The sequence below is a fragment of the Cupressus sempervirens genome, chromosome 2, assembly GCF_028749045.1.
Source record: "Cupressus sempervirens isolate cs-2001-9-10 chromosome 2, ASM2874904v1, whole genome shotgun sequence".
Classification (NCBI taxonomy): Eukaryota; Viridiplantae; Streptophyta; class Pinopsida; order Cupressales; family Cupressaceae; genus Cupressus; species Cupressus sempervirens.
In genome coordinates, this window is record NC_143119.1 from 782,417,866 (window position 1) to 782,442,852 (window position 24,987).

Below are 24,987 nucleotides of genomic sequence, written 5' to 3' on the forward strand. Positions count from 1 at the left end.
TCTAAACTGCACAAAACTTGATTCTAAAGCATAATTGCTCGGTGCATGAGAGTCAGGGTATCATGCACATTTCTAACTCCACATCATTGTTTTGTTTGTCACATGATTTATTTCATACAAAACAATGGAAAGGAGGAAGAAATGTGCACGATATCCTGAGTCTCCACCGAGCAATTATGCTTTACAACTCAAATTTTGTGTAGTTTAAAAGGCTCCTATGAGAGCAAAGCCTTTGCAATAATTGGCACAGCACCTCTAAATTTTGGTTCATGCAGGGAAGAATAAAATTAGGAAAGAATTATTTATCAGGAATGAAAGCCAATAATTTCATCTATTTTTCAAACAGATAAACGTGACAAAAAAACTTACAGTCTCAATCACATCATCATAAGAGCACATATATAACTATAACTATGTCTAAAACCAACATAATTTACAAATATCCACAATTCAAATATTATCCTTTGATGTTTTCTTTAATACAAAGTTTTAAGTCAACTATGTTATCGCCTTGGATGTAATACCAAACTATCATTAGGCTAAAGACTACAACAAGATTTACGATTTACAAATGCAAGGAGAACTACCCAACCAAAGTAGAAAATGACATGAAAAGTTAACAATCTATCAACTAACAATCTAGATGAAATATTTCTAGCAATTGAACTGTACATTATAGAAACAAAAAATTGCCTTAAAATTGACGCCTCACTAGTTGTTCATTTGCATCCATAATGGCTTCACAAAAGTTGAAAGCTTACGATTTGTCAACAACACAAAAGGCACTTGTAGTTCAGCTGCATCAATAAAACTAAAGTAATTCAATTGCACGGTGAGGGCAAGAGACTGTCAATATCAATTGTGGAGTTGCAGATAGGTAAGCGATAAACATAAAAAAGTAGTACAAGATTTTAATAGCAATTGTGTTTATTTTATTGTTTTACTGGATGAAAAATTTAGTGCTAATGTGTGTCATTTGTCTTGTTAGGTGTGTTGATATTTGATTCAGTTTAGTTTGGATCACTTTTCAGTTTATTATTCTTGCATATAGTTATTGCATTTTGTTGCAACTAGAAAGAAAGATTTAGTAAAATAATTGAACCTTTCATAAAATGATGAATTACATGGATCCTTTAGAAACTCAATAATTGCAATTAAATAGCTGAAACTTGGACATCATGTATCATTCAGGGATTGCAAATGGATTTATAAATTATTCTAAAATATTGTGTTTGTAGAAAAACACAAGAAAAGATGTGCAGTCAATAACTTAATAAAACTAATTTAAGTGCAAGTACTATGCAACCATTGAGAAATCCAAGCATGCTTAAGGGTTGAGGGTAGTAGGGAGGAATTATGTACGTAGTTAATAGTAGTACAACATAGACTGGTTATGAGGGGCACTATGTTATACAAAGTTCTACGTTATGGGCACTTTGTGGAATAAGCAATGACAAAGAATTAGGGCATCATTTAAGTATTCTAGGTGGTACTGCAAAATTGCTAAAAATTTTGCCACATGGTCTGGAGAGAGAAAGAAATTCCACATCCTTCAATCTAACCTTAGTTCTCTTTTGAAACTCTGAGTGGATTTGTGTGTTAAAGCTTTGCTAGCATTGATTGTAATAGCAAGAATGGATATTCAAAGACTATTCCAATGAAGGGAGAGATACAAATGGTTTTGGGGAGTATCAATGAAGATAGAATACAAGCCTTACGATCCTCTCAAGGTGATGGGATTGGACCTTAAACTCATCCTGTACAATGCTTGAGCATATCCCAGTGTAGCTCCAACAGACCAACCAATTGATCCATATTGCATCTGAAACTCATACCTACAAAATCAACATTAGAATGAATCATTCAACATTGACACAAGCCTTAAGAAAAATAATGTCACAAATTACCGAATCTTCAAACTAAACCTGATAACCAATTCCAAATAGGGGCATAAATAATTCCAATAAATTGTAGGAACTATTTCAGCGCAAATTTGTGACTTATAGGTAACAAGCTAGTTAGTTAGACAAATCATGTATTATAATTTTATGAACTTTGTTGTTCAAAATTTTGTTGTTCAATAGTTTCTTGGTTAGATCAACATTTTAAATCATACAATATGATCCATCATCAAAATAAATGAGTCAGAAATTTAATTATATAAACTTTTGCAAGTGATTTTGCATTACCTGCATTTCTCTGGGAGTTTAAGCTTCTGGAAGTTGAACCAAGAGTCACCAGTTTCTTCAATGACAACTATCTCATTTGATAGCATGGCCTACAAATAAGAAGTTTTCATGTCCCCTTTTTAGCGGCAAAAACTTTACAGGGGATTTGCCTATCATCGACTCTCATAGGCAAATGATTATGGGAAGAGGGTCATTTTTGTCTTCTGAAAATTACAATTTTGCTCTCGAAGAATAATAATTGAGTAAGTGGGGCCTACTCGTCCTAATATTAAATTAAGGTTGTACTCTAACTTTATAAAGTTATTTATTTAATTTTATAAAGTTTTACATCATAAAAGATGATTCCGGAAAACTTCCAGAAACTTCTCAGCGAAGTGAATAAATAGAGGACATAGGGCTCCCATTTGGAACAAGCGATTTATGAACTTGATTTCTATTCCGTTTGGAGCAATTTGTTGCCATTTGGTCTGCAAATTCTCAGACTATCTTTGGGAACGATAACTCCCATAGATAAGCGATTTTGAGGGTGTGAAATATCATCCGAATTATTGCGAATTTGGAAGTGATATCACAGTCACTTCATCTGGACAAAGTTCTGCGGTCTAAGATCAATTCCTGATCATTAAGATATCATATAGAAGGTGTCAGCTATTGCAGGTTTGGAGGAATTAACGGGAGCACAACTCGGATCAATCACCCCTTCAGATAGGGCCGAAAATCATCATCCAGATTTACCCGTCCTCAAACAGTTCCAATTTCGAGCATAGGAAAAAGGGTGTTTGTTATCAGCCGAGATAAGGAAGCATCGGATTGCTATGGGTCTGGCTTACCGACTCAGTTTGCACGAGATTGGGCAACCTCCGGTGTAAGAATCATAATAACTCAGGGAGGCGGATCGCGTGGAAGAATAACAGATCTAAAACCCGCCTTACCTTCCAACAACACCATTGTATGGAGACGATATTAAATCGTGGGCCACAGCGGACGGACTCAGAGTGAACCTTCGGACCCAAGGAATGATATTCCAGCACGATCGGCAGTTTATTTAGCGCCATTACATTGGAAGTAAATAATCGCAAGTCTTGGTCAATTCGTGGGACAAAGTATAGCTCGTCGCAGGAGACAATTTATCTCTGAAAATTCGCAACCTGGCTAAAACGACTGTGAAAATCGAGCATTAACATTTGGAACGGAGGCATAGTAGATTATCATGATTGGAGGTAGCGTTTTTAATAAACAAATTTGATAAACTCTTGAAACAGCGAACTCAGGTTTAAAAATATTGTTTAGTTATCTATACTTTCTATATTCTGTTGTTCAGTTTATGAATCATGAATTTTGTTGCAAAATGATCCTTCGTTGAGTATTGCTGGTAAATTTATTTATGCATTTCGCTGGAGATTACCCAATCTAAAGATTTCATGATCAGTATTTGGAAAAATTGTCCCAATACAATATTGTTTTTGTGTAACCCATATAGTAGGAGTTATTTTAGTGGTATCAGAGTTTGTCAACGAAGTGTTTGAAGTAATGTCTAACCCTTAAAATTTGAGTTTTTTTGGTGTTAAAAGAGGCAATAACCTGTCGGGTTATTTCAGTGCTAAGAATCATAATAACTCAGGGAGGCGGATCACGTGGAAGAATAACAGATCTAAAACCCACCTTACCTTCCAACAACGCCATTGTATGGAGACGATATTAAATCGTGGGCCACAGCGGACGGACTCAGAGCGAACCTTCGGACCCAAGGAATGATATTCCAGCGCGATCGGCAGTTTATTTAGCGCCATTACATTGGAAGTAAATAATCGCAAGTCTTGGTCAATTCGTGGGACAAAGTATAGCTCTTTGCAAGAGACAATTTATCTCTGAAAATTTGCAACCTGGCTAAAACGACTGCAGAAATCGAGCATTAACATTTGGAACGGAGGCATAGTAGATTATCATGATTGGAGGTAGCGTTTTTAATAAACAAATTTGATAAACTCTTGAAACAGCGAACTCAGGTTTAAAAATATTGTTTAGTTATCTATACTTTCTATATTCTGTTGTTCAGTTTATGAATCATGAATTTTGTTGCAAAATGATCCTTTGTTGAGTATTGCTGGTAAATTTATTTATGCATTTCGCTGGAGATTACCCAATCTGAAGATTTCATGATCAGTATTTGGAAAAATTGTCCCAATCCAATATTGTTTTTGTGTAACCCATATAGTAGGAGTTATTTTAGTGGTATCAGAGTTTGTCAACGAAGTGTTTGACGTAATGTCTAACCCTTAAAATTTGAGTTTTTTTGGTGTTAAAAGAGGCAATAACCTGTCGGGTTATTTCAGTGGTATCAGAGTAGTAGTCCTGCCATCCTGATTGGGTAGGAGTATTTTTTATGCAACCATATTCTCAGTATTATATTCGCAAGAGAACCATATTTAAGGGCGGAGATATGGGTGAAAGACAAACACAGAGTCCACCAAGATTTCCCAGAGTCGATGATGATGAAACCAGAGAGTTTTACAGAATCATGACTACCGGACAACAAGAAATAGCTCAGACACTACAGGCTTTGACTACCATAATGGAAAGAGTTGTTCAGCCCAGGATTTAGGATCAAGGAAGAGGCACATCTGATCACGATGATAGAAGTGTGGCAGGATCACAAGGTGCTCCTAGGCGCAGATCATGGACAACAAATAGGCCTACTCGTCCCACCTTCCTAAGGGAAGAGGCTCAGGAGATGGGAGAAGACGATGTACTAGAAGATTTCCAGGATGATCTCAGGACTGCTACTGCAGAATGGCAGGCATTACCCCCGCATGTGCGTGAACTATTGAACTTTGATCGCTATTTAAACCAAAGAAGAGAACATATGAGGAGCAGCCGCCAAAATAGGAAGCCTAGAGGAGGTTATGATAGTGAGTTACAGCGAGCTGTTAGCAAACTCACTTTACCATTTTTTGATGGTAGTGGTCAGATGACAGCACAAGCTTGGATTCATAAGTTGGACACCTTTCTAGCGTTAAGGCCTATGTCAGAAATAGATGCCATCAGGTATGCCACCTTGCATCTGGAAGGCACAGCTCATGATTGGTGGTCACATGGAATGGTTACTTTGCAGCACAATCAGGTAACATTGTACCAGGACTTTGTGGATAGATTGGTTGAACGTTTTGATAAGAAGGATCCAGAAATTTATTTTCGCAACCTTGCTCAGTTAAGACAGTTTGGCAATTTAGAGGTTTATATTACTGAATTTCAAAGGTTGTCAGTCATGGTACCAAATGTGTCGGAAAGGAGGTTAGTTATCTTATTTACAGAAGGATTGTCTGAACCTCTCAAGGGATGGATTAAGGCATTTGACCCGCCAACATTGCAGGAAGCCATGAGGAAAGCATGGAGTATGGAGCTTACAACACCCTCTAGCAGGTTCACTTCCAGGAGTACTACCTCTTTCAGAGACAATAAGAAGTTTGATAAGAATAAAGGGAAGAGCATTGAAACCAAAGGAAAATCTACTACACCCCTGAATGCAGAAGCATTAAACGACTTGCGCAGGAAGAAGTTATGCTTCTATTGCAAAGGTCCATATAAGAAGGATCATGATTGTCCTTTGAGACCCAAAGGAAAAGCCAATAGGGTTATGTGGGCATATTATGAAGGATCAGATTTCGACAATGCAACAAAAGAGGATGATCACAGTAGTTCAGAGTCTAAGGAAGAAACAGGGAATTCAGAGCAAAAAGAGGAACCTGAATTGCATCTACAGCAAGGGCGTTTGTCTAGCATTCAGCAGGAAGGATCTTTTAGATTACGTGGTGTTCTAGCAGGACAGAAGGTAATCACATTGGTTGATACAGGAGCTACACATAATTTCATCGATGCACGATTGGTCGAGCGCCGTGGTATTAAAATAGAAGAATTTGAAGGTCTTTGAGTACAGGTTGCTGATGGTTACACTCTTAAGTGTAACAGGATGGTTAGAGACATGCCTTTACGCCTAAATAATTATGAGTTCAAGGAAGATTACCATGTGGTCAATATGGGCGACTTGGATATCATTTTGGGAATTACATGGTTATGTTTATTAGGTGAGGTCACTTTTCGACTCCAGGACATGGAGATCAAGTTTGAAGTGAATGGCAAACAACATGTGTTGAGAGCTATGCAGAATAGTGACATCCGAACAATTTCTCTCAGACGATTAGAAAGATTAGTCAGACATGAGGAAATTGAATGGGCAACCATGTGTACTCTCATGCCTATACAAGAGGAACAACAAAAAACAAAATATCATCCTGACATACGAACATTGAGAGAAAAATATAGTAAGGTATTTAGTGATATCCCACCTGGTACACCACCTGATAGAGGGATTGAGCACATCATCGAACTAGAAGGTGCTAAACCAATCATGATCACTCCATATAGGCATCCAAAAAGGCTCAAAGATGAAATAGAAAAAACTATCAAGGAGCTTCTGGCGATGGGACACATTAGACCTAGTAAGTCTCCTTTTGCTTCTTCTGTAGTCTTGGTTAAAAAGAAAGATGGTTCGTTGCGGATGTGTATAGATTACAGGATGCTGAATAAAAAAACCATTAAGAATAGATATCCTATTCCACGGATTGATGAGCTAATAGATGAACTGCATGGGGCATGCTACTTTAGTAAGATTGATTTGAGATCAGGTTACCACCAGATTAGAGTCAGAGAACAGAACATTGAGAAGACTGCATTCAGGTGTCACTGTGGGCATTTTGAGTTTGTAGTAATGCCATTCGGATTGACCAATGCACCAGCTACTTTCCAGTCCACCATGAATAAGGTCTTCCATCATCAGCTGAGAAAATTCGTGTTGGTATTCTTTGATGATATCTTGGTATACAGTCGAACATGGCATGAGCACATGGCGCATTTAGAAATAGTATTGAAGACCTTGCAAGAAGAGTCCTTGTATGCCAAAGAGTCCAAATGCAACTTGGGAATGATTGAGTTGTTATACTTAGGTCATATTATCAACAAAGAAGGAGTACGGATGGATCCTGATAAGATTCGTGCTATTGTGGAGTGGCCTACTCCTAAGAACCTAACTCAGTTAAGAGGATTCCTTGGTTTATGTGGCTTCTACCGCAGATTTGTTTGCGGATATTCACGACACGTGGCTCCTATAATAGATTTGCTTAAAAAGGGAGCTTTCGTTTGGACAGCAAAGGCACAGGCTTGTTTTGACAGATTCAAGGAGATCATGACTTCATGTCCGGTACTAGCATTGCCTGATTTCTCAAAACCATTTGAACTTCAATGTGATGCCTCAAGAGATGGTATTGGGGCTGTTTTGATGCAGGATAAACACCCAATTGCTTATGAAAGCAGGAAACTTCGTGGGTTAGAGAAAACATTCAGCATTTACGACAAGGAGATGTTAGCCATCATGCATGCATTAGCTAAGTTCAGACAGTACTTAATAGGTGGTAAGTTTTGTATAAAAACTGACCACAACAGTTTAAGACATTTCCTTGGACAGAGGGATCTCAATGATAGACAGCAGAAATGGGTCAGTAAGTTACAGGCATATGACTTTGATATATCTTATGTTAAGGGCACACAGAATGTGGTAGTGGATGCCTTGTCATGCAGACCACATCTTAGTTCGATGATTGAGATCTCTGAGGATTGGAAGCATTTGATTATTGTAGAATATGCTAGAGGCTCATGGGCATCTGGGATAATTGACGGGACAATTGTTGATACCAGGTATACACTTGTGGATGAGTTGATTGTTTACAAGAATAGGATATTTGTAGTCCCAAGATCGAAGGTGAAGCAATTTATTATGCGGGCTCTTCATGACTCACCTATAGCTGGTCACCCCGGATACTTTAAAACTTATAGACAGGTCCGAGAATGGTTTACATGGAAAGGACTCAAGAAGGATGTTTTGCAGTATGTTCGTGAGTGTTCTATTTGTCAACAGAATAAACAGGAGCACACCTTTCCAGCAGGACTTCTACAGCCACTTCCCATTCCGTGTCAAAAGTGGGAATGCATATCCATGGATTTCATTACCGGGTTGCCCAAGGCTCAGGGTTGTGATTGCATTTATGTGGTGGTAGATAGACTAACGAAATATGCTCATTTCTTTCCCATCACCACTACTTATACCGCAGTTCAGGTAGCCGAGGTATTCTTCAGAGAGGTTTTCAGGTTACATGGGATACCCCGTAGTGTTGTCAGTGATAGGGATAGTAGATTCTTGAGTCAATTTTGGCGAGAGGTGTTCCGATTATTTGGCACTGAAATCACACCCAGTACTAGTTATCATCCGCAAACCGATGGACAGACAGAGATAGTAAACAAATGGGTGGAAGGCTACTTGAGGAATTACGTGGCTGATCAGCAGAAGGCTTGGGTAAGATGGATTTATCTGTGTGAGTATTGCTATAACACCACTTTCCACATGTCTATCCAGATGACACCTTTTCGAGCATTATATGGCTATGATACACCCAGTTTCATTGACTTATTGATGGGTGATGTTCGGGTTCCACGTGCTGGGGATTTGATGCAAGAAAGTAAAGATATTATTAGCTCTCTACGTGATAACATAGCTCGGGCATAGAATCAGTATAAGTAGTATGCAGATCAAAAGAGGACAGAGAGGAGCTTTGAGGTGGGCGACATGGTTTACTTAATGCTTCAGCCATTTCGACAATCTACTCTCAAAAAGAGTGGGTCAGAAAAGCTTAAGCCTAGGTATTATGGACCTTTCAGGATCACCAGGCGAATAGGGGAATTGGCTTATGAACTTGAGCTACCAGCAGATAGCAAAGTATATAATGTGTTTCATGTATCACGCCTCAAAAAGGCGTTGGGACAGAATGTGATACCTTCTGCAGTATTACCGCCTTTGGATGATGAAGGGAAATTGATCCTAGTACCAGAATTCATTTTAGAAAGCAGAGAAAAACAGCTCCGCAGAAGAGTAATCAGAGAATATTTGGTTAAATGGAAGGATCTACCAGTCGAAGATGCTACTTGGGAGAATGAGACAATTTTGCAGCATCCAGCTTTGAGATTGCTTGAGGGCAAGCAATTTCAGGAAGGGCGGACTGTCATGTCCCCTTTTTAGCGGCAAAAAATTTACAGGGGATTTGCCTATCATCGACTCTCGTAGGCAAATGATTATGGGAAGAGGGTCATTTTTGTCTTCCGAAAATTACAATTTTGCTCTCGATGAATAATAATTGAGTAAGTGGGGCCTACTCATCCTAATATTAAATTAAGGTTGTACTCTAACTTTATAAAGTTATTTATTTAATTTTATAAAGTTTTACATCATAAAAGATGATTCCGGAAAACTTCCAGAAACTTCTCAGCGAAGTGAATAAATAGAGGACATAGGGCTCCCATTTGGAACAAGCGATTTATGAACTTGATTTCTATTATGTTTGGAGCAATTTGTTGCCATTTGGTCTGCAAATTCTCAGACTATCTTTGGGAACGATAACTCCCATAGATAAGCGATTTTGAGGGTGTGAAATATCATCCGAATTATTGCGAATTTGGAAGTGATATCACAGTCACTTCATCTGGACAAAGTTCTGTGGTCTAAGATCAATTCATGATCATTAAGATATCATATAGAAGGTGTCAGCTGTTGCAGGTTTGGAGGAATTAACGGGAGCACAACTCAGATCAATCACCCCTTCAGATAGGGCCGAAAATCATCATCCAGATTTACCCGTCCTCAAACAGTTCCAATTTCGAGCATAGGAAAAAGGGTGTTTGTTATCAACCGAGATAAGGAAGCATCGGATTGCTATGGGTCTGGCTTACCGACTCAATTTGCACGGGATTGGGCAACCTTCGGTGTAAGAATCATAATAACTCAGGGAGGCGGATCGCGTGGAAGAATAACAGATCTAAAACCCGCCTTACCTTCCAACAATGCCATTGTATGGAGACGATATTAAATTGTGGGCCACAGCGGACGGACTCAGAGCGAACCTTCAGACCCAAGGAATGATATTCCAGCGCGATCGGCAGTTTATTTAGCGCCATTACATTGGAAGTAAATAATCGCAAGTCTTGGTCAATTCGTGGGACAAAGTATAGCTCGTCGCAGGAGACAATTTATCTCTGAAAGTTCTCAACCTGGCTAAAACGACTGCGGAAATCGAGCATTAACATTTGGAAACTGAGGCATAGTAGATTATCATGATTGGAGGCAGCATTTTTAATAAACAAATTTGATAAACTCTTGAAACAGCGAACTCAGATTTAAAAATATTGTTTAGTTATCTATACTTTCTATATTCTGTTGTTCAGTTTATGAATCATGAATCTTGTTGCAAAATGATCCTTCGTTGAGTATTGCTGGTAAATTTATTTATGCATTTCGCTGGAGATTACCCAATCTGAAGATTTCATGATCAGTATTTGGAAAAATTGTCCCAATCCAATATTGTTTTTGTGTAACCCATATAGTAGGAGTTATTTTAGTGGTATCAGAGTTTGTCAACGAAGTGTTTGACGTAATGTCTAACCCTTAAAATTTGAGTTTTTTTGGTGTTAAAAGAGGCAATAACCTGTCGGGTTATTTCAGAAGTGTTTACTCATTAATCTATAGGAACAACAACAAAACCAAGGATTGAAGTACCGATGAACCATAAGTCATTTTATGATATGTAGTGATTCTCAATAATTTTACTTGGATGTGTTTGAATAACAATTTGACTCTAAGAGCCTCATTTGGAGCACCTTTCAAGGGAACACCGTGAGGCACAAATATATGCTAATAATTATTGAAGGCCATTGTATTGTGCTTCAACTTCTTTGCGATGGCTTCTAAGAAGTCTTTCATTAATATACACCCAAAAGTAGGTCCATTTGTGATAGTTACTAGATTAGGCTACACAATTATAGCTTTCTCCTTCTTCAAGAGTAATGAATATCCCATTGAGTTATATTCATTAAAAATGGGCCCTGCAAATAAGTAAGCATCTACAGACTCAACTATTTCAGCACAGAATGCGGGTATCGACTACACCCCAGTAAGTTCTTATGAAATGTGGAAGAGTCTCTAAAAATTTACCCTTAGTCGATGGCATTGCGGCCACAACATAGCCTGAAGCATTTTTCAATTCCGTAAATGCATCTTTTGCTCTAACAACCCTCAGCTTTGGACCCCTAACCAACACTTTCTTAACTGTTGCATTTAGGAACTCTATAGTTGTTTCCACAGCTACTTCCAAACTTCTTGGATTTCTTAGCCTATAGTTCATGCTAGCCAAAAAAACTATTAAAAAAACAAGTTACAAGTGGCTTCAAATGCAATGAGAAATGCAAGAGTTTCATGACATACAAACCTTGCTTTTAATTTAATTAATGGATTTTGTGACCCACCAAGACCTTTCAAACATTGGAAAACTATAAGAACATGTTATGGTGAAACAAAACAAAAAGCACACTTCTAAATTCATTTTGCAAAGGGTACACAAACATTAAGAAACAATGAAAAGGAAATAAAGTTTACACATCGACCCAATGTCTTGAATGATAATTTAAACCTTACTAATGTCAAACAAAGTATTGGAAATAGTGTGTGTGGTGAACCTTGCATGCTAAAAGATATACACTAGATCAACTAAGGAAGAGTTGAATATAGTATAATGAGAAAACTAATCTGACAACATTTAAAATAATATGAATGAAAAAACCCTCAAATGTGTTTCATTGATTCTACAAATGAAAATGCTGATCAACCAAACCAAAGTAAACCTACAAACATTAAGATATTGAAAATACAAAAAAGACAGGAGGCCAAAGACTAAAAGATCTTGATCACCCCTCAAAAGAAAATTTTTAGTCAGAAACAAGAGGCCGAGATCCACAACATGAACAACTCACACATTTAATACTTAGACATGTAGGACATTGTACAAGTACAAAAATTAAAACTAATTCCAAACTAATCAAATTTCCACAGTCTATTTGAATATTATGTATGGCTTTTTGATTTTGATTGTGTATGTATTTTGTATTTTTTAATATCACTGGTTTAGATCATACTATGATCCATTTTCTAAGCATAAAAAATATGTAATATGAGAAAAAACTTGCAATCTGCAACTACAAAAATACATTTTACATATATTTATGTTCTTACATTCTGATGATGGATCAAAGAGTGAGATTCTAAATAATGATGATAAAAAAAGTAGAACCAAAACAAAAAGTCCATGTAGAAGAAACTAATTTACCTAAAAGGAAGAAAAAAGCCCACTTGGGAGTGAGCCATAATGGAATAGGCTCATCACAGAACATATGGTGTGGAATGCCAGGGAGATTATAGCTAATGCTGATATAAACTGGCTTACTCTCAATAAGCACTATAGAAATGGCATGATCAGTACCTTCACAATTTTTCTCAGTAGTTTTGGGTCATTAAATTGGATAGAAAATTGATAGTAAAATGTGAAAGAGAACACACATAATGTCACATCAAAATAAGTTTGCATCCTACACATTGTAGACACCTAAAAACCTTTAAAAAATAAAGTATTTTTATTTTCTGAAAAAATTTTGATGACATCATCATTTATTAATTAATTAATTATTTTTATGCCATTTAATCCCTTTATCTTAATTAAAAATATTTAATTAAGGAATCCCTCCCAAAAATGTTTAAATCTTATTTAAACATTATTTCCTTATTTATTAATTATTTAATTAATAAATTGACAAAAAAACCCAAAATAAATAAAAAAATTATTTTTTGCCCAAAACTTGGCCAATTCCCTTAAGACCACTAACCTCTTCCAAAATCTTCTAATCCTTCTTTAATTTTGATTAAAGGCTAATCCCATCATTTCCTACCCCTAATCCCAACTCAAAATATTTAATTAAGATTAAATATTAATCCTCATGTTTATTAAAAAAGTTTTAATAAATATCTCCTCAACCCAAACCCTTGAAATAAATAAAACTTTATTTATTTCTTAAAAATCTAATTTATCCTCATCCTAAGAAGTTCTAGACTCTTCTAGAAAGTCTTCATCCTCATCCTAGGAAGTTCTAGACTATTCTAGAAAGTCTTTATCCTCATCCAAAGTCTAGACTCTTCTAGAAGATGTCTTTAAACCTAATCCTAATCCCCTCCTAACCTTGTGACATTCTCTAAACATGGGTTAAGACTTACTAACCCAAGCCAAAGGTAACAAATATCTCCTCCTTCACCCACCCTCATTAAATTCCATCCACTTGCCTATCCCTAAGCTAATCCCCATCCTAATCCATCCTCTAATCATTTGCACAAGCCTAAGCAAGCTTAAAACCTTCCTAATCAAGCCCAAGTTGAAATTTCTCTCATCTCCTTCAAAATATTCCAACTATAAAACTTTGTGAAGCCCACTAAGCCATAAATGACTCTTCCAAGCCCTTTTATTGCTCTTACAAGCCATTATGAGGGTCTTTATGAAGATTTTATCCCTTGAGCCTCCTTTGTTGACTCATCCTTTCCCTTTCTTCCATCCTCTCACCCTGTGACATGTGTCACTCCCTGATTGGCTATAAGGAAGCACAATCCATGTGCTCTCCTCTCATGCAATCTGAGCCCTCCATGAGCTTTTTCCCATCCTTGCATCTTAGCCCTCAATCCCTCAAGCCTCTTGCCTATAAATTGGATCCTTCCCCTTTGCAAAACAACACAATCCATGAAGTAAAGTCATAATTCCATTTTAAGAAGCCATTTTACATCAAAGCCATACACTCACACCCAAATTCCAATTCCATTTGAAGCCCTTTTTGAAGCATAAAGCTTGAGCATACATCTTATCTATTTAGACAAAGCTACTCAAAAAGAGAGCTTCTCATTGAGAGAGCCCATTAATGGCTCATATTCTCAATTGAGAGTTCATCTTAGTCTATCTTGAAGTTTGTGAATTTTGTTTAGTTTGTAGAAGCTTTATTTAAATTTGGTTTCTATTAGCATACTAACATTGCTCATATACATTTTGGCACGCCCGGTGGGACCCTGCATGGGTCATCTTTATTAACTTTTTTAGTCAAGTTTTGTATGTCATTTGCTAATTTTGGCTAATTTTTCTTGTTTTTGTGATTGGTAGGATTGTATAAATTGGTTTTGTAGGTCCACATGAGCATGAAGAAGACAAAGGAACTCATAGTCTATTTCATAGTATTTGCAGATTTTTCAAGCTTATAGGTGGACAAAGCACTTAGAATTCTTCTTCCTTTTCTTGTCTATATTCTTCTTATTCCATCTACTTCTTCTTCTTCTTCTTGTGGGAGATCTTGGCCATTTTTTTTTTTAAGGAAGCAAAATCATACACACTTCTTTTTAGTGCTTAAAATGAACCCCTAAATCATACTTAAATCCATTAAAAACTAAAAATTTACCAAAAAAAAAAAAAGCCTTTTAACAAGTAAAACTAAACCAATCCAATCATTTGCATCCTTGCAACATCAAGATTTTAGATGCATTCATGCAAAGTTAGGAACACTTAATTTTTGGAAATTTAAAAAGAACTTCAAGTTTCCATTTCAAAAGGTTCAAAATCAACACTAAGTGCACACTAAAATCTAAATCAAACTCAAAGCATCAATCAAGGATAAAATGAACCTCATTTGCAAATATTTTAAAGTTCTTTTAAAAATATCATGAAAACTAAGAGTCCTAAATGGTTGCCAAAAATTGTCCTAAAAGCTTTGTTATTTGTTCCAAACAAATGTCTTGTTGCAAAATCTTGAATGTTTCTTAGGTTTTTCATGCATCAAAACAATCTAGGAATATCATTTTTGGGATTAAAATATGCAAACTAGAACACAAAATCTTGAATGAAAACCAAAGTCCAAAGATTCATTTTCACTTTTGAGTCCAAAACAATCTTGAATGATCTAAGGTTAAAACAAAGCACTTCAAAGTTCTTAAAACAACACACAAAATCTCAATCTTGAATGTTCAAAGGAAAAAATTTGAATGTTTAATCACTTGTCTTTGAATGCATGTTGCTAAACACACTATTGAATGCCATGGATTAAAATCAAATTTTCCTTGAATGCATGATTAAAACAACAAATCCAATCTTGAATGCCAAGGATCAATTAACCATTGGAATATCAAACACTTCATTTGGAACTTTTAAAATTGAACAAAACAAATCTCTTTTCCACATGCAATTTAGGCAAAGTTTGATTTTTGGACATTTAAGAAACTTCGTTAAGTTAAATACAAATTTGCAAAAATAAATTTGAGTAGTTCTTTGGACCCACCTCTTTTCTAATCACCCATCAATTCAACCATTGGTTGCAATCTCAGCACCATCTATGGGGATGGGTCTACTTGAAAAAGGTGTTAAATGTTCCACAATCTAACTCACTCACTTGGTCTTTGAACGTTTGCTTTAACTTTATCAAAATTCTTAAGTGACCAAAACTCTAGATTAAATCGATCACACTTCAAGTTTGGGCACTAAAATTGAACAACTATTGACGTGGAGGGCCTCCGGGCACGTGCTTGAAATCAAATCTCACACATCTTTGTTTTGGGCTTAAAAACAAAATCACACCAACTCTTGAATGCCTTAAAGAAAATTAATCGATACTTGACGTGGAGGGCCTCTGGGCGCGCGGGTTTACTTTTTTGTTGACCCTAACTCTTCTTCTTGTATTCATTCTTTGCTCAATTTTTCTTTGTTGGCGCATTTCAAAGTTGGAATTGAACATTGTCTCTTAAACATGAGTGCTTGCAAAGTCTAGATCAACACACATAAGAGTCAGTTGGTAAAAAGAACAAGCATGTTTTTTTAGCCCAAGGTCATCCAAGTCTTCTCTCCCCTTGTCGTCTTTCGAGGCCATCTTGGGTAAGATTAGGATCCAAAACCTTGTTTTTTTTTAGGAGGCCTTCTTGGGAATTTCATCATCCCTTGGATGACCTCAACTCCAGCGTTCCGACGGAGTATAAGAACCGGGAGGTGAATCGAAAGACACCTCTCTTGGGATCAAGATTTTGTCACTCAAGCTAAGCCTCAAAGAACTTTATACCCTTGAGAAGTGAAAGAGGAGAAGTGGATTACCATTCCTCTCGGCTGTGTGACATTTTTTGGTTTCATTGATGGACTTGGGCCTCACGTACCTTGCGTATATCGAGGACTCCCTAGCTAAACCAAATTTCATCCTTGTAGAAAGCTTCCTAGTATGTTAGTGTGTTTGATGTGCTTGCTCCAAATTTCTGTCTGCTTGTTTGTTCATAGCTTTTGAATGAATTTTTGCCAACTTTGGTCAAAATCCCAGAAAAGCAAAAATCATCCCAGCGCAAGGCATACTTAGCGTAGTCAATGCCTCATTAGAAGATCATCCAAGCTCCCTTGCCGCAAACGAATCTATCTAGTTCCTTGCTTTAGAAAAATCCCAAATCCAAAGTCTCTCCAAATCATCCCCCCCAACCAGCTAGCAACCCAATCCAAAATCACACCCAAGCCTTTAGAGAGTTGTTGTCATTCTGCTAGAATTTGCTATCCAATCAATCCGACCAAATCACCAGCCTCACCAAGGTTATCCCTTTGACAGAGCTTTGTCTAGGGTAATCTAGCTTTGTCACTTGTTATCCCTCATCACCTTGAGCTAAAGGTTGGGATCCACAAGTGGTCAATCTCGTGTCATGCCCATAGGATCATTAGTCTATCCTTAAGTTGACCCAATCTCCACCAATCCGGTGCATAGGAAAGAAAAACTCTCACTTTTTGACAGCATGCCCTTGAAGTCTTCCATCCACAGGAAAGCTAAAAATCTCCAGCCAATCCTCCTTATGTCTGTCATACAGCTTTGAATCTCCCTAGGAAATCCTTCATCAGCCAATCCAAAATTTGCGCTTAATCCAAATCCAACCATGAGCTTCCGTGTTCATCCATATGTAAGACCCCATCCCCATCTGACTCATCATCAAAACATGAAATCCCAAACCTATCATGATGTGTTCGGTCATATTGTCCTTGCTCCCGCCACCTCCTATTCCAATGATGATGAAAATCTTGTTGACTATGACGGGTATATTGAAAGCCTTAGAAACATTCCCCCAAGCATCCCACAAAATCCATGCATTCTTCCAAACTATCTAGTCATGCCATCTGATATCCCAACTTCTCCTCCATCACCCAATCAACCAAGCTTCCAATCTTCCACCCCCATCACACTAGCTATTCCTGTCAATCCACCTCCACCTTCGACACACGTGTCTCCAAAGAATCTCCTAGAGGAAATACAAGAAAAGTCGCCTCCAGCAGTCGATAAGCCATGTCATCTAATCCAACCATGTGAAGTAGTCAGTAATGAAGCTTCCCATCTATAATATCACCTCCATCTCCCATAGCTATCATCCCCATACCATCCATCAAATTTCTTAAAATCCTTTCACTTCCCACAAGCATCAAAATCCCACCATCTGTCAAAACCCTCCAAATCCTATCCACATCACCTCCACGCATTTCCCAAATCTCCCATAATGACCCTTATGCATCCATCTTCTACTCACCCATCTCCACTACTGAATCTACCATCTATCCATCTGCTGCCTTTGAAGAGTCCATCCCTTCACCTCCTATCGCACCATCCACTCCAAACCAATCCTATCAAGATCCTGCCCAAAAGCATGTTGACATCCCCCAAAGCATAAATGAAGATATCATTGTACCATGTCTTCAATCCATAGTGCAGTCACCATCCCCTCCATCTCAAAAACCTCAAGCCATACCTCCTCTACTGCAGGATATCTTTTCATCCCATCAACTAAATCAAGATCCTATCCTACCATCTCCTCCACTCCATGCTTCCATACTACCACCTATCCAAGCTATTTCACCATCTATAATATACCCTCTTGGTTCACTTACATTCATCCCTAGTGGCCTCCTCTCAGCAGAAGAATTAAGAATAGTATCTCCCTATTGTAGTACATTTGATAAAGCACTTCCACCATTTTATGCAAGCAAAAAGTATCCTCAGCTAGTTCAAATGCTCAATCGATGGCATTATCAAGGTCAAGGTTTAGGACCACAAGAGCAAGGAATCAGAAAGCCTATTATTGCACAAAAAAATCTAGGATTTCATGGTCTTGGATATGTATCCAAAGGCTCACCATCTAAAGGTGTTGGTACACCACACCCCCAAACCAAGCCTATCTCCAAACCCCCCATGCCAGCCTCCCATCACTCCTTCAAGAAATCTTATGTCATCCCCCCTCCACCCTCTTTGAAAACTAAAACAACCTACCATATCCCCCCTTCATCCGCTAAATCCATTTTGGGTCCCTATGTCCCAAAATCTACCATCCTCCATCCTCCTATCAACCATCATTCAAATCCTATTCCCTCCATTCCTATGCAAGATCATCAAAGGCACATATCAAGGCACATCATCCATCATCATCCCCCTACACGCTCTCCCATATCCTCTCCATCTCACAAAGCTTCTCCTAACCATCTTCCCAAAGCTTACCACAACAATGTGAATGCCAACTTCAAAATGCATAAATCTAAAAATCCACATCCTAGGCAATCATATGTCTATTCTAAAAGACATACTCCAAAAAGGAAAAATCCAATCAAAGAATGCAAAATAATGCAAACGCCTATGAAAAGAAAATCCAAAACCATGTGGATCCCAAAGAAAAAAGTTGAAACCCAATGCATAATGACATCCACCATTGCTAATCCTCCATCCAGTGCCTCACGTCCCCCATCTCCTAACTCCATCTTGGGTGCCTATATCCCCAAGCACGCTTCCACAAAACCTCCATCACGTCGGCATCTACCATCTATCCCCCATATGCTCTTTTCACACCCATCCCAACATGTGCCAATGTTGCTCTTGCAAGCATCCCCATCTCATGCTCCTTTCCAACCTTTTCATCCCTCCATCTCCTACCATCAATCCCATCTAATCCAATCTATTGCATAAATCACACATCCGGTGTACCAACAGCTAGCAAAAAAATTGAACATTCTAACAGCTAGTGAAAAATCCCAAAAAAGCCAAAATAGTTGAAGAAAGCCAAAATCATTCCAGCTAAGTCCAAAGTCAAAAATTCAAAAAAGAAAAGAAAAATAAAGTGTCCACTGGTGAAAACTTGGCAATTCAAGCGCCTTGGACAAGTACCATGATGAAAACTTGGCAAACAAGCATCATGCGTAATCTCACCATCCCCAGCTTAGCCTATCACCCTCATGCTTTTGGTCATCTCTTGTCATCCAGCTCCATCTTCCAATCTATCCACCTATCCTCCACCCTCCATCTTCCATCTCACACCATCCACTTATCTCTTGTAGCTTCAGCCAACCATCCCAGCTATCATCCATCTCCCTAGCCCCTTTAGTTTTTTCCATCCTAGCTTCAATCCTATCACATCCATCATAAGACCTCCTTTCGCATGTTATCTTCTGATTGGGGGCACTATATTTCTTGGAGATCTTGTCTTGTCCATCCTCCCTTGTCATTGGTATCTAGCTCTAGGCTATCCTCATGCAAACCCAATGTCATCTCTTTATATCCATCATAATCCTAGCTATCTACCATCCTATCCAGCCATCTCATCCTGCTCCTCTAGCTATCCTTGGTCACAAAATATCTCATCATCATAGGATGCATCCTGCCAAATCCATAGCTTTCACTATCACCCCACCCTTAGCTTTCACATCTTGCACAACATCAAACCATCCCGCTATCCTATCATCCTGAGCTTTTGCCTGCTTGTAACTATCTTGGTTAGCTTCAGCTTGTAAATATCTTGGTCCATCAGCTTGTACATCCTCTTTATCTTAGTACCATTGTATCTATCCAGCTTTTGTGTCAATTCCTCCTTGATCAGCATCTTTCACACATCGCACATCTTGGTTAGCTATTCAAATGCATCCTTTAGCTAGATCTCCTATCACCAAAGTGTTATCCTTCTTAGTTCAGCTTGCCAGACGCATCACTCACCCAGATCCATTAGCTTAGGTGCTCTTCGATAGATCCTTGTAGGATATAGCTTTCCTCATGTCTGATCTTGGTCTGTTAGTACCTCGTCCTACCCATCTCATTGGCAAACGGTTCTCTTTTGGATTTTCACTTTCTTTTGATTTGGAATCTTCCCTTTTGGGTCTTGAAGTATCTTTTCCAAGCAATCTGTTTGTTCCCTCCTCAAAGTTGCCACGATCTTTCATATCATGGTATGCTGCGAATGGGGCACTCTAAGCGTACGGTCTTGATCAAGTCTTTTGTTTGTTTTTCTTTTCTACTTGTGGGTTATCCAGTGTCGGTTCCACTCTGATTCTTTCGAGATTCATGTGTGATGCTGGGGCAATCCTTGCATGTTTGTTTTGAGTTAGTTCGTCAGTCCTCTGGATAGTTGGTGAAAAGGCCTTGCTGTTCTTGGTAACCTTGGAAATTAACCAACAGTCTTATAGCAAATCTAGTGCTCAACTACATGGTGGTACTTCTCTTTGAAGTATCCCCCTGCTCAAAAAAGCTTCAATGGTTTTCCTTCATCTCTATTATCCCCCATACATATCCAACATCTGTCTCTCCTAACCCAGCTTATGCATCAGTATCTCTTTGAATCACTCCTCACCTTTAGCTTTAGGGATCCACAATCCTAGTCTTAGGGATCCACCAATCCAAATCAATCCACCAAGCCTCATCTTTCGAGATCCACAATCCTAGTCCTAGGGATCTCCGAAACCCATCTTCCGCCAATCTAACTCTTTGAAATCTTGTTGCATCAGCTTTATAGTCCCCTCATCCATCTCCCCATCCTAGATTCCTTTTATAGCGCTCCGCTCCTTCATCCTCTGCAATCCCTGAGATCTTAAGCTTGCTTCCTCTTGTGCCTCTAATTCTCCCTTTATCATTCTCTCATAGTGAGAGTTTGAGCTAACTAAACCTCTTCTCTTAAGCCAATCTGAGTCTTCTTGCTCATCTCGGATTCTTGTACTTTTCAAGAAGTCGTCGAGCCTCACTTTCTCTCCCCACCGCCTTGGGCATCTTATTTTCTTATCTTTGATGCCATGCCACTTGCGGCATCATATCAAAGAGGGGCAAAATGCAGACACCTAAAAAGTTTTAAAAAATAAAGTATTTTTATTTTTTGAAAAATTCTTGATGACATCATCATTTATTAATTAATTTATTTATTTTTATGCCATTTAATCCCTTTATCTTAATTAAAAATATTTAATTAAGGAATCCCTCCCAAAAATGTTTAAATCTTATTTAAACATTATTTCTTTATTTATTAATTATTTAATTAATAAATTGACCAAAAAACTCAAAATAAATAAAAAATTTATTTTTTGCCCAAAACTTGGCCAATTCCCTTAAGACCACTAACCTCTTCCAAAATCTTCTAATCCTTCTTTAATTTTGATTAAAGGCTAATCCCATCATTTCCTACCCCTAATCCCAACTCAAAATATTTAATTAAGATTAAATATTAATCCTCATGTTTATTAAAAAAGTTTTAATAAATATCTCCTCAACCCAAACCCTTGAAATAAATAAAAATTTATTTATTTCCTAAAAATCTAATTTATCCTCATCCTAAGAAGTTCTAGACTCTTCTAGAAAGTCTTCATCCTCATCCTAGGAAGTTCTAGACTATTCTAGAAAGTCTTTATCCTCATCCAAAGTCTAGACTCTTCTAGAAGATGTCTTTAAACCTAATCCTAATCCTCTCCTAACCTTGTCACATTCTCTAAACATGGGTTAAGACTTACTAACCCAAGCCAAAGTTAACAAATATCTCCTCCTTCACCCACCCTCATTAAATGTCATCCACTTGCTTATCCCTAAGCTAATCCTAAACCATCCTAATCCATCCTCTAATCATTTGCACAAGCCTAAGCAAGCTTAAAACCTTCCTAATCAAGCCCAAGTCAAAATTTCTCTCATCTCCTTCAAAATATGCCAACCATAAAATTTTATGAAGCCCACTAGGCCATAAATGACTCTTCCAAGCCCTTTTATTGCTCTTACAAGCCATTATGAGGGTCTTTATGAAGATTTTATCCCTTGAGCTTCCTTTGTTGACTCATCCTTCCCCTTTCCTCCATCCTCTCACCCTGTGACATGTGTCACTCCCTGATTGGCTATAAGGAAGCACAATCCATGTGCTCTCCTCTCATGCAATCTGAGCCCTCCATGAGCTTTTTCCCATCCTTGCATCTTAGCCCTCAATCCCTCAAGCCTCTTGCCTATAAATTGGATCTTTCCCCTTTGCAAAACAACACAATCCATGAAGCAAAGTCATAATGCCATTTTAAGAAGCCATTTTACATCAAAACCATACACTCACACCCAAATTCTAACTCCATTTGAAGCCCTTTTTGAAGCATAAAGCTTGAGCATACATCCTATCTATTTAGACAAAGCTACTCAACAAGAGAGCTTCTCATTGAGAGAGCCCATTAATGGCTCATATTCTCAATTGAGAGTTCATCTTAGTCTATCTTGAAGTTTATGAATTTTGTTTAGATTGTAGAAGCTTTATTTAAATTTGGTTTCTATTAGCATACTAACATTGCTCATATACACATATGAGTATGCATCAAAACTGAATTTTTACCTCCTCAATCTATCTGTATCAATAAAGAAATAAGACATTTTTGTAATACAAAATTCTTGAACCCTATTCGACTGTAATCTTTCAAACTTGCAAAATAAAACAAAAGCCATAAGAACTAAAATAAAAGGATTTATTTCTAACAAACAACCACATATGCTTTGTATATACCTTAGGACATGATACAAGCTTTTTCACAAGCAACACTAAACATTCCAATTTTTTTCTAGTCGTTTACTAGAGTGATGATAAACTATATGCAAAGTAGAAATAGTGCAGCGTAATAGATGATTAGTATCTAGAATTTTTAATACTGAAAATTATAAAGAATGTAATACTCACAAGTGTCGCTGCCTAAGAGAATGCAACCCACGTTTATCATGATCTCTATAGCATTCATTGCATTGGGAATATCCTACTTATTTGCAAACACTAGTAACACTGCATCTCGTAGTTCATCTTGCAAGAACAAGAAACTTAAATGATAAAAAATAATTCTACGGATAACATGAAAATAATTGTTAAAAGAATGAGGCCAATTTTACACATAATAACCAAAGTTGCCACCCATGAGAAAGACATGAAATCTTCTTGATCCATTTTCCAATTGTGTTTATACAATCCTAAAAATTCACTTTGATAGTTCTGAAAAATTATTGTTGGAAGGATTTTATTTGCTTCATCAAACGAGTGTATATTATAGTCTTGGCTTCTTGTATTTTTCAAGATAGTATCATTACTCATCTAGTGTTGTTCAATCTGAAAGGATGATATTGATATGTTGTTTTTCTATAATAGCCAAAACAAGGGTTTGTTAACCTTTACACAAACAAGGGATGAAAGCATAAACATAGTGCATCAACAACACAACAAAATAAACCTTTTCCTATGCAATTGGACAAAAGTCTAAGCAACACTATTGTTAGGATTGCAACAAAAGAAACCCCACTACAACCTGTCAACAAGGCCCAAGAGTGATTATTTAAGAGTCAACATTATCAGTAGAATTTTGTTCAAAACAGAAGTGGGAGCAATAACTTCAACAACATAGGCCACAAGGCTAGTGGGCATCGCACCTGAAATACGGTCTAACATCCAAAATTGTGACAAGAATGGAAGCGATAAAAGTCTAGCTCAGACCAACAGCATGAGAAGCATCAATATAATCAAAAAAAGTTTCTTCTTCATTAGAAAACAAGTCCTCAAAAGGAAAATCTAAAACAGAATCAGAAGCTCTAATTGCAAATGGTCATTTTCCATGACCCTCCATCAAGTGACAGCACCTATCCAACACAAAATGGCAATCATTAGGCATGTATCCTATAGAGATGCAATCTCTACAACAAAATGGAAAACCCTCATATTCAATGCTTCACCTGTCATCAACCATGATTGAAGTGGAGAGATCTCTATTTCAACTAGAATACAAACAGAGAATAGCCCAAAATTGTACTAGATCCATCCAATTTTAGGAACTAGCAAAGGGAATTTCCAATGGCCTCGGGCAAAACAACTCACAAAAGTGAAATGAAGATGAGGAAGAAAAACCCAAACATAACTCACATAGGTATAGCTCAATGTCACCAAACATTAGGGACTTCAAAGAATTAGTCACCCAACGGTGTAAATCTTAGAGGCACTAGAGACTCTAAGAATTTATAGACCATACTTTTGCACTGATAAAAGTTCATGTTATCACCACAAAATAGGACAAACTTTGCATAAGACTTGACAGCCCAAGCATAGCTCCTTCAACCAAAATTTGACAGACAATTATCTAGAGCATTCAGCGGGTCTAGAACCACCAACAAGAGCAAATATCCTAGCACCTAGAAGCCTAGCTTAGTGCTACACCAGGAGAGTCAAACCCCAACAAAAACCATCCAATGGATCTCTTCTGATGGGGTGTGTTACGAGTATATTAAGTTCCCCTCTTTCTCCAGAGTGGAAAACATCATGAATTTTGAGTTTAGATCTACGTTATGTAATACTGCTTTACTCATGTTTAAAGACCCTTATAGTATATTCAGAGATAATTATTATATCTACTCTATAATAAATGGCAATGTAATAACATACTAGCATCAGAGTTCATAACCCACATCAAAAGTGGTTAGTTACACAAGAAGAAGCATCGAACATGGGACATGAGAAACAAATTCAGATTGATTTGTCCTCTATTATCAGAGGATC

General features: G+C 37.5%; 1 pseudogene; it reads right to left on the minus strand.

Annotated features, from left to right (window-relative positions):
- Positions 1-1,714: 1,714 nt before the first annotated feature.
- Positions 1,715-23,889, minus strand: LOC149575819 (pyruvate decarboxylase 1-like; annotated as a pseudogene).
- Between the last annotated feature and the right edge of the window lie 1,098 nt (positions 23,890-24,987).